Genomic DNA, 10,773 nt, shown 5'->3' on the forward strand with positions numbered 1-10,773 from the left:
TCGTAGATATCTATTGCAAAATGTCATAAAATGAGGATGCTAGGATCACGAAATCCTCCTTTAATGTAAGTTGACACGCACAGTGACAATTATAAAAGACAAATATTTTTTTGCTAATTATAAGCTCTCAAATTTTGGAAGATTAAAAAATAAATTAATTAAAAGGCACTCATAAAGTTAGATTTAAAAAAAATATATAATTATTTATGTAATGGGTTTGAGCACTCTAAATTCCAAAGTTATAGTCACTTGTAAAGTAAACTTGTTATAATTATTTATAGCTATATTGTAAAATATGATGAGTTAGCCGCCCCCTTATTTCATTTGTCAAAATTCGATTTTTACACGATTTACATTATAGCAAGTTGGTGGTGCGCGCCCTTAGACATTTGGCTACGGGCTGCGGATAGCAAGGACAATTTTCAGAAAAAAAAACCATCATGTTGTCATCGAAGTTTCACCAGTTTTTCACCAGTTTTCTATAACATGGCTAGAAAGAAATTGCCCCATTTTGCACTGCAGAAGAAGAAGAGCTGAACCACTGCCCTTGTGAAGTAATTTTGTGATCTAAGATTAATACCCAGTTATGTGAGTAAAGAACAAGAAAGACACGAGAATTCATCTGGTTTAGTTCTGACAATTCAACTTGTAAATAGGCTGAAAATAAAAAATCTGGTACATGTATCTAATGAATAGTTTACACTTTACATCCAATTGCAACGATATGAGAGCTTGCATGTAATGGTGGTATTCAAGGTCACATATACTAAGGTCAAAGGTCATTTGAGGTCAATTTGTAAATAGTCTGAAAAGGATGATTATTAGTTGTGTTTACATCGCCCGACGTACGCCCGGCGGACCTTGGCGGCGCCGGGGCTCCCATTGTGGCCTGTACACCATCCGCGATAATCAACTTTTGAATTTAAGCACCCTAAACAAGGATTTAACCCTTGGCTAAAACAATAACCTAAACAGGTGTTTTCACACCCTAACAGGGATTTTATTCCTTGCATCAAATTTCATACCCTAAATTTCATTTCCGCAGTATTAGCAATTGCAATTTTGCTACTCGCTTATTGTGCTTACCCACAAAAACTACCCTTTTACGCGTTTTCATTATCGCGGATGGTGTACAGGCCACAATGGGAGTGACCCCAGGGGCCTGCGTAAGTTGCTGGGAGTAGCGGTAGGCGTTGCCAGGAGTACTGGCAGTGTGAACGATGGTCAGCGTAAGTTCCGCCAGGCGTACTTCCAACGATTTACTCCTGACAAAAGTCAGGAGTAGCAAGCTGGGTGTACCCTCCGCCAGGTGTAAGTTGCAATGTGAACGCTGCTACTCCTGACACCCGGTGTAAGTTTCACCTTTTGTTGGTTGGAACTAAGACATTACATATTGCATGGTTGAAAAAGGTCACAGAAACACTGGAAGTGGTAGTCGATGTTTACACCGACCAGAAGTTAATGCTTGGTGGATCTGGTCGGCGTAGTGCAAGGAGTAGGCTAGGTGTGGACACGCGGTAGGAGTACCGTAGCGAAAAAATTTGTGGAATTTTTATCAATGTTAGCGTAACTTTACGCCGGGTGTAACTCAAAATGTGAACACGACTATTGTGAATTAGTGGACATGCTTGTAAATCCTTGTCAACTTATCAGTACAGTCCAACCTCTCTTATCTGGACCTCTTTTATCCGGATCTCTCTGTTATCCGGCTTAGAAATCTTCACTAGAGAACATGTTTTTGATAATTTGACACCTTAATTCCATGCTCTGAGTCTGAATGCCAGGAATGACATATCTATTAGTGTTGAAACAATCTTTTGTTTTCCCAATTTCAGTACTTGGTCAGTCAATGCAGAATTAGGCCTACATGTAATTCACTTATCCGGATTTTTCACTTATCCGGACAATGCTTGGTCCCATCATGGCGGATAAAAGAGGTTGGACTGTATAGGGATCAGCAGGAGTATTTCCTTTTCAGTAGCAGAATTGGGACTAGGATCATATGCATAGGCTCTTAAAACCTGTGACTAAAACCGTTGAACATTGCTTTAATTGCCAAGTAATAGGAATAAATCTTATTTTATTACACAGGAGTGTAAAATTTAATTCTTCATTATTCTTTGTTAATTTGTATTTTTTGATTTTACAGCTAGAAGAACCTTAATGTAGAAGGAAAGTATATAGAAATGGCGGTATATCGATCACAAGTTACAGACTTCGAGGTTTCCAAAGGTAAGAAATTGAAAAGCAAGCCAGTAATGCAGGGGGCAATCTCTCCCGGCAATCTCTGTGCTCTCTCTGATACTGATATAGATTCCATATCATGTTGGAGCGATGGGAAAAGGTTAAAGGTCATTGGACCTCGACAAGGGCCTCGACCATTGTCCCAAATAGGGGACGATTGGTCATTAAGACTATTGGTCATTAAGATTTATATTATGAATTTCTGATTCGCGTCTCAAAGAAACTTGCCATGAAAGAAAAAGGAGTTAGAAAAAAATTATGTTGTTCGTACAATCAACTATAATAGTGTTGACATAATTATAGGCCTAAATCATGTACCGTACTTCACCATGTTAAAAACTTCACCATGTTATTTGAATTTTATATTGATTTGGGCAATGATAAATCAAAATTGTGCTTAGTTTATTATTTTACTATAGGACTATTTTTACTTCACTACTCTATGTGCGTGTTTATAGTGAGCCAGATTATCCAGTATTTAGCGTATAAAACATACATCAATTGTTAGGTAGAAACCAAAAAATAAATGTTTGTTTGTCCTCCACAGCTTTGAAAGAGGACGGTGGGCGGGCGGATATTTTTTGTTTCTTCCAGATTTGGCGTATTCATTCATGGTGACTTTAAAAAAACCATTTTGTGTATTTAATATGCAGTTAAAGTTATAATTTGTGTTCATGTCATAGTCTTTTAATGATTTCATATCCAATGTATTTTGAAGTCACTAAAAGTTATAACTTTGCATATTGAAGACACAAAATGTTTTGGGGGGCTTTTTTTACTTTCAACCATGAAAGATCTTAGTATTTAGCTCTAGCTAGGTCCAGAGATACTCCAAATCTGAAAAAATGTTGACTTTTACTTATTTTTATAAAAAATAAATTTAAAAAAAAATGGTCAGGCCTTGATCTGAGGAGCGGGCAGTGGAGGACAAACAAACAACTTTTTTTTTGGCCTTATTGCAGTATAATAAATCCACTACAATTTTAACATTATTGAGCCCCTACATTCAACGGGCTATTGAACTAGATATTGAACGTATTATAGACCGTGATTTACACTATTTTTGCCCCCACCCATCAATGTCCCATCAGTTGTTTCAACCGAAACATTTGAACCGGAAGTCCAAATATAGTTAGTCATTTTGGTGTGATTTTTAAGCTTACCCTTTTTTCTTGAATTACCGCTAGAAAAGACCTAATAAATGCCCCTCTTTGAAAATGCAACATCACCACGAGTAAATACTGTAGTGGCTACAGCTTACAGACCGGCCAGACCAAACACTAGAAACCCACAAAGACAAGAAAGTGCTCATATTTGGCAAGGCTAGGCGAGAAAAGGTAAAAGGCAAGGTAGCATATTAAAAAAGGCGAGGAATGGCTCAGATTAAATCTTGCTCAGATCCTGGGCAAGGAAAGGCAAGGTACATCCAGCACATCCATACCTGCCACAGACACTTGTCTGGAATATAAGATTCCACACCACCAAATCACACCATAAAGGTAAATGGCTGGTAAAAAAAATCAGTGTTTTTATTGTAAGAACCACACCGGGATTGATTTAATGGAAAAAAAGTTTCAAAAGAAGGCTCATGTGCCTATCTTTGTGATAGCTGTACTTTGTGGATGGTTTTCTCAATATCTAAGCATAAAAAGATTACATTTGTTACAATTATTTTGTTCTTCTTCACCAGATGACGTCACTACATATAATCAGTGTGCTGTAAGATTGACAGGATGTACATATTTTTTTTTTTTTTTCTGCGAAAAATCAAGCTGGCAGCTGCTGCTTACCTACCCAATATTTGTTGGTTAATGGAAGAACATATCATAAACATTAGGTAACATGGTGTTTTGAATGAACCCACGGTTGTTTGATGGGATCATTTATTAATTTTTCAAACAAAACATCATGTACAACCAAATTTTAGGCTTTCAGCCACAAGCATTTTTAACTATTTACAAGAAAACCGCCGCAAACAAGAAAAGCCATTAAAAGGGGATGCTGTGTTTCATGGGTAAGTCCAACTCACTGAACTATTGCTTTGCCTACTTAACAATAGGTATGGCTGTATTAATGTTTGTTTCAATTTGTTCTGTGACTCAATTAAAAAATATCTGAAAGGCTGAGAAACAAAAAATTAGGCCCTGCCTGATTATCATAATTATCTTAATGTTGCTATCTTCAGTAGATAGCACATGGTTAGCAATACACGTGCTGCATTAATTTGAGTCGGCATCAATACTAAAACTGGAATAATTTCACTTTTAATGGTCGAGATATGTTAAGAAAGGCTGCAGATCATGTAAAATGGGGTTTTAAGCAAATTTTTAACCCTGTATTTGACATGTATGACAGATACTCTAGAAACACTGTGTGGGGATGCACTATATTTAGATCACCGAGCAAGATAAAATACAAATTGTGGAATAGTATATAACCAGATTTGTCTGTTTTGGGGTAAGCTTTTTGCTAATTTGCAATTTGCATTACATGGGGCGGGGGGGCTAGGGATTTGGAAATATGCTCAAAAATGGCTTCAGATTGAATTTTGAAAGTTAAAAGATTTCCTTCAAATTTAAAATTTAGAAGGAAATCGTACATTAAGGCTTTAAGCTTACCTGAAAAAGTATTCTTACCATGCCCAAGTACATGTAATTATTTATCAGCTAGTCAAGACCATTCTTCTTGCACAAGATATTAATTAAGGCCTATAAGCCTAACCTGAAAAATTGGGGTTTTGTCAAGTAGGCTAGGTACTAGTTACTGACTCTGAGACATGACTGAGTTTGGTTTAATTAATGCAGTTGCAGTAATCTGTCTGATTTCAATTTTGTTTTTTTTCAGATATGACCATGTATGTGACCATCTGTGATGCTGTGTTTCATGGGTAAGTCCAACTCACTGAACTATCGCTTTGCCTACTTGACAATAGGTACGGCTATATTAATCTTTGTTTCAACTTTAACATATGTGTCTGTGACTCAATTAAAAACATCTGAAAGGCTGAGAAGCAAAAAAATTAGGCCTCTGTAGTCGGGCAGCAAACTACCCAGTTTTTAAGGCCTGTGGCCTTTTGATGAAGACAATGTGCCACCTATCCTAGCATGTTGTTTGGGTCCCAAGTAACATATTTATACAAAATGGTTACAAAAATCCAAATCCAGATTTTGTTTTTCAAAATGGCGCCCATTTTGGCAAAAATATTTCAATATTTGTTAAACTGCCCCTTCCCAATGTGATTTTATTGGCACAGTAGTGATTGTTTTAGGCTTGTTATAGTAGTTTTGTCATGTTGGCATGCAGTAGCACCAATATTAATGATTTAAAAATTCAAAATGGCCGCCTAAAAAATTCAAAATGGCCACAGAAATCAATTTATTTCCTTCAAACATACAGCAAGCCTACATCAATCTGGTAACATATGAGATTGGACAGATGACATGAATATTAAATAATAACACACACAAATCCCATACAAAATGCACACCCCACCCCCACACCCTTACCCACCCCCTCCACCCCGAGATATTTAGTTTATTATTTTAAAGTGCCACAAAAATGTATCAAAAACATTTTCTTGGCTCATAATGGGTATCCTTTATACAAGAACAGTTGGTGGTGCTAGTTTGGGCTACAGGCTGTATTACTACCTCCATAAGTACATGGCAGCAGGGGTACATGGTTCTTCAAAACATTTGAACCATTTAAGGACAATTTTGCCCAAATGTGCCCAGTTGGTTGCACTGGTCTCCACTGAAAACCCACCCATCGATCCACCAAAATCGCTCAAAAAGGTACCCCAAAACCATCGTGGCACCTTCCTGTACACCTTCAAACAGGAAGACCCCCCAGGGATATGGCATTGGCCAGACATTGAGAGGTATTGAGGGGTATTGAGAACAGGGTAAAAGATACAGAGTGGTCCCAGAAATGGTTTATGGGTCCTGGGGGATGGAATTTTCAATGGTTTCTAGGGATGGAGTTGGGATACCAGGGATGGGGTATAAAAGAGTAGGCCTACTAGTAAAGGGTACCGTAGGTCCCAGGGACAATAGTTTATGGATCCAGGTGAAGGTTCTAGGTTCCAGGGGTGACATTAGGGGTGTCAGCAATGGGGTTTGGGGTACCAATGACAGGGTTAGGGGTTCGGGGGGATGAGGGTAGGGGTTCCAGGAATGGGGAGAGTCCCATGGTCGGTGTTAGGGCACCTAAAACAATGCCTACTGTACCAATAAATTCACAATGGGAAGGGTCAATTTGAAAATATTGGATAGGGTGAGGGGTATTGGGATGGAGTAAAGGGTCCCAGGGTTTGGATAATGGGTACCGGGACAGCGTTAGGTGCACTGAGGAAGTGCTAGGGGTACTGAGGACAGGGTAACGGGTTATGGGTCCCGGTGAAGGGGCTAGGGGTTTCAGAGATGACCGGTCATGGGTCCAGGAATGGGTCGCATGATCGTGAGGCGTGTTTGAGGTCCAAGGGATAGGATATGGGTGACTGGGGATTGAGTGAGGGGTACCAGGGTTGGAGAAATGGGTACCAGGAACTGAATAAGCCCTGGGTACTGGGCATTGGGTATGGTGAACCAGATGTGGGCCAACAGGTTCAAGATGGTATTAGGGTCCCAGGGATGTTTCATGGCGGGTCTCAGGGACAGAGTTTGGTGTTCCATGAATTGAGTTAAAGGTCACATAGTTTGTGTTAGAGGTCCCGGGAATAGGGTAATGGGGATGGAGGCCAAGGGTTAGGGATATGAGTACCAGGAACAGGGTAAGGGGTGTAAGGCATTGAATATGGGGAACCAATCAACCAAATGTGGGGTTACAGGAGCCAAAGATGGGATATATAATTTATAATGTATTTAATTATCTGTATTTAATAATAATTTGTATATATTTGAGAAGAAACCAGATAAACTTGAATTAAATTGAAAAATTAGGGTCCCAGGGATGGGTCATGGGTCTCGGGGACGGAGTTACGGGTTCCAGGAATAGAGTTAAAAGTCCTATAGTTGGTGTTAGAGGTTCCAGGGAACAGGGTAAGGGGTAATGGTGATAGAATTAGGGGTCCCAGGGTTGGGGTAGCCCATTAAATGGGTACCAAGAACAGAGTAAGGGGTGCCGGGCATTGGTTAAGGGTAAACAGGTTGTGGGGTTGCATGTACCAAAGGTGGGATTAGGATCCCAGGGACGGGTTATGGGCAGACCTGCCAACCTAGCGCAGTAAGAAAGAGAGACATTGAGGCCAAAATTGTGTACATGTACACAAACCAGGTACCGACAAATTCAAAGACATGAGGTGTGCAATATTTTCAGAATTCAGGGAAGGTTTTGCAGGTCTAAATTTATCACAATAGACTAAAGAGAATGCTATAGCAAAATTTTAAAGTGACATTTGCATAATTTTCTTCTGTTCTTACATTTAAATTTGCCATCACTGAAATTTTCAGAAAGCAGGACTGTCCCTCTTTTTCACTTTGAAAACCCCAATGAGGGACAGTCCCTCAAAATGAGGGACAGTTGGCAGGTCTGTATGGGTCTTGCGAGAATTCCAGGTTCCAGGAACGGAGTTTAAAAGTCCCAAAGTTGGTGTTAGAGGTCCCAGGGAATAAGGTTAGGGGTAATGGAGATGGAGTTAGCCTAGGGGTCCCAAGCAAGTGGAACTTGCATGTAATGGGTACCAGGAAAGGGGTTAAGGGGTACGGATGTGGGGTTACGGTACCAAAGATGGGATTAGACTAGAGGTTCTAGGAAGAATGGAGTTAAAGGTCCCATAGTTAGGTGTCCCGGGAATAGGGTTAGGGGTACTGGGGATGGAGTTCGGGTTTCAGGTTTGGCTTTAGGAGTCCCAGGGATGGCGTTAGGGGTACCGAGGACTGTGTAAGGGTACTGGAGTAAGAGACTTAGGGTAATAAGGATATGGGTAGGGTGCCAAGGGGTGTGGTTATGGGCTGGTCCTAATACATCAAATTTAGCTATAGAACATATCAGGTTATGGGCCACTGGGCAGTGGATTATGGGTTCCGGTGTTGTGTTAAGGGGTCCCTTGGCTGGGTCTATGGGCCCCAGGGATGGGTAGTGCTACTGGCCAGGGATGGGGTTAGGGGTATCAAGAATACAGGGTTTTGTGAACCGAGGAGGGTATTAGGGTAGGACATTCGGGTACTAGTACGGGATACATGTTATTGGGTATAGATATCAGAGTACGATATACGTTTAACAGGGTAGGCCTACAGGGTTAGGGCCTATGAGTTACAGTAGCGTGTCCAGGGGGGGAGCTTTGGGTGCTGAAGCCCCCTGCACTTTGTTAAAAATCATGTAAAATCAGCCGTTTTTGGCGATTTTAGCCATAAAGCCCCCCGCATAAATCTGAAAAAGGGGCTTAGCCCCCCCGCAGGAAAAGATCCTGGACACGCCGGTGAGTTAGATACCAAGTTAGGGGTGATCGGGGTAAAGAATAGGCTTAAGGGTTCGGGTATGAGTATGGGCTGGCCCCGGTACATCAAACTTAGCGGGAACATAATTATTATTATCATATCCAGATGAGGAGGCATGAAGACATTTAAGGTTGGTCTGAACCCTGGAATTATGGAAACTTTCGGACCTCATAACTGCTAAATTATTAGTCTAAAGAATATAAAAGTATACATTTTTTGAATGGAAATGACTTGATAAATTCATCTGTGAGGTCCAATTTGGGCCAAAATGCTAATTTTGGAGTTAATCCCAAAAAACAGGTTTTTTTTCCTAATATTTTTCGCGCAACGTAACAAAAAAATTGTTTGGCCAAAAAAAATTTTTTTATTTTTTAAAACTAGATAAAAATATCTAGGACCCGTATTTTTATTTTTTTGAATTTTGACCAAATTTGTGAAATTTGCACCAAAAATGGTCAAAAAATGCAAAATTTTCAAAAAAATCATGAAAAAGCCCGATTTTTGCCCAAATTTCAAATATTTTTGGTGAAGTTGGTCAAAATTCAAAAAAATAAAAATACGGGTCCTAGATATTTTTATCTAGTTTTTAAAAAATAATAATAATAAATTTTTGGCCAAACAATTTTTTTGTTACGCTATGCTGTAAAATTTGGGGGCCAAAAAAAACCTGTTTTTGGGATTTTTTCCAAAAATGAGCATTTTGGCCCAAAATTCACAGATAAATTTATCAAGTTATTTCCATTCTAAAAATGTATACTTTTATATTCTTTAGACTAATAATTTAGCAGTTATGATGTCCGAAAGTTTCCATAATTCCAGGGTTCAGACCAACCTTAAGGTGGAAGTTACAGATTTTAAATTCAGGAACTATTTTAAAATAAAATGTTATCATAGAGAGTGAATTATAGGTAAGCATTTGAATGTGGGGTGGGTGGGTGGGGGTGGTGTGGTCACTGTGGTGTGTATTTGCAGTGTAGTGGAGTTTGTGTATCTGTTGGTATATTAATTAACATGTTACTTGCTTAAACTTATATTTTATAATGCTCATTGTATGTATAGAGGAAACAAGTTGAATTTGGCGGCCATTTTGAATATCAAAATCGTCAATATTAGTGCATACATGTCATAAATAATATCCTAGGCCTAAAACAATTGCTATTGTAGCAATAAATTCACAATGGTTAGGTCAGTTTGAAATATATTGAAAATTATTGAAAAATGGCGCCATTTTGAAAAACAAGATGGCCGCCATCTGCTGCATCTGGATTTTTGTAAACATGCATAAATATGTTACTTGGGACCCAAACAACATGTTAGGATAGGTGGCACATTGTCTTCAAAAAAAGGCCACGGAATTTAGTTTGCTGCTTGACTACTGCCTGATTATCATATCTTAATGTTACTATCTTCAGTAGATAGCACATGGTTAGCAATACACATGCTGCATTAATTTGAGTCGGCATAAATACTTGAATAATTTCGCTTTTAATGGTCAAGATATGTTGAGAAAGGCTGCAGATCATGTAAAATGGGGTTTTAAGAAAAAATATTAACCCTGTAGATTCCACACCACCAAATCACAACACCAAGGTAAATGGCTGGTAAAAAAATCAGTGTTTTTATTGTAAGAACCATTGAGCTGCTTACCTACCCAATATTTGTTGGTTATATTGTAGAAGATATCATAAACATTAGGTTTTGAATGAACCAGGGAGGGTTAACAATGATAATGGTGGTGTGCACCCATAAGTAGCACCCAATTAACACCATTGTTATCATGTTGACTCAATTGGTCATTAACAATTTTAATTTTTATAACAGTAATTCCTGCCAGACAGCCCAGGAAGGTTATGACCAATTGAGTGTGCTGGAATTAAGTACCTCACCATTTCTTGCCACTTGCCCAGGATGCCATTCCTCACCTTTTTTAAAATTTAAAGAATATGTGACCCGTCACATCAATAGTTACTGATTGCTACATGTACCGTCCCTATTTAGTATGGGGCTTGTTTGAAACAAGTTTGTTGATGTTCAAATGCCAAATTGACTGCTCAAGTGCCAGAAGTGGGTAAGTGCAATAGCTGCCATGTGA

At 39.0% G+C, this 10,773-nt stretch overlaps 1 long non-coding RNA gene across 1 annotated transcript; it reads left to right on the plus strand.

Moving 5' to 3' along the window:
• The first annotated feature begins 419 nt into the window (after window positions 1-419).
• Window positions 420-3,991, plus strand: LOC140172187 (uncharacterized). The gene is made up of 3 exons (XR_011861694.1): window positions 420-588; window positions 2,150-2,232; window positions 3,935-3,991. It is a non-coding gene; the product is annotated as an uncharacterized lncRNA (long non-coding RNA).
• Window positions 3,992-10,773: the final 6,782 nt, after the last annotated feature.

This window comes from Amphiura filiformis, chromosome 15, assembly GCF_039555335.1.
Source record: "Amphiura filiformis chromosome 15, Afil_fr2py, whole genome shotgun sequence".
In the NCBI taxonomy this organism is placed as follows: domain Eukaryota; kingdom Metazoa; phylum Echinodermata; class Ophiuroidea; order Amphilepidida; family Amphiuridae; genus Amphiura; species Amphiura filiformis.